This window comes from Mandrillus leucophaeus, unplaced genomic scaffold, assembly GCF_000951045.1.
Source record: "Mandrillus leucophaeus isolate KB7577 unplaced genomic scaffold, Mleu.le_1.0 Scaffold319, whole genome shotgun sequence".
NCBI lineage: Eukaryota > Metazoa > Chordata > Mammalia > Primates > Cercopithecidae > Mandrillus > Mandrillus leucophaeus.
Window position 1 is genome coordinate 110,332 of NW_012103354.1, and position 694 is coordinate 111,025.

Here is a 694-nt window from a genome sequence, read left to right on the forward strand (position 1 = left end):
GAGGAGGGGGAGGGTGAGGAAGGAAAGAGAAGAATTTTCCATCACCCTGTGGGTTTCAGGGCTGAGGCCCGGTTCTGCCACCTACTTGCTGTGTGACCCTGGGGGCCAGTCACTTCCTCTCTCTTAGCCTCAGTATAACTACATGGAAGGGCATTTTGTGTGGGCTTTGTGGTTGTCGTTTGCACTCCAATGTGCAAATGACTCACATCCTTTCAAGAAAGGTAGTTTGGAGAGTAGAACGGCCTAAAAGTCTGGTGTACGTGGGCTGAGAAGAGGAAACTGGGAGAGGAGACTCAGGCGCTCAAGCAGCACGCATTTGCGGCCGAGGCTTCAGGGGACGCGACCAGCAGGGGGCGCGGCCCGGCGAGCTTGCGCCCAGGAGGCGCCCGCTGTGGGAGACTGCAGAGTCGGCTGCGTCAGCAGGCAATGGCCTTGAAGCACCGGCCTGAGCTACCCCGGGAGACGGTGGATCTCCAGGAAACCGCGAGTGCCTAGAAGCCCCTCCCCAGCTTTTCCGGGGAAGCCCTGGTCGGAGCGAGCCGGTGAGCAACTCTATGCAAAAAGCATGCCAGGCCCGGGGTCTGCGCACAAGGGTGGTGTGCAGGGTGTCAGCACCCCAGGTGGGGGCTGCAGGGATCCCACCTCGGCCTGAGCAGGCGCGCGGTTGGAATTGGCCAGGACAGAACATCAAGTG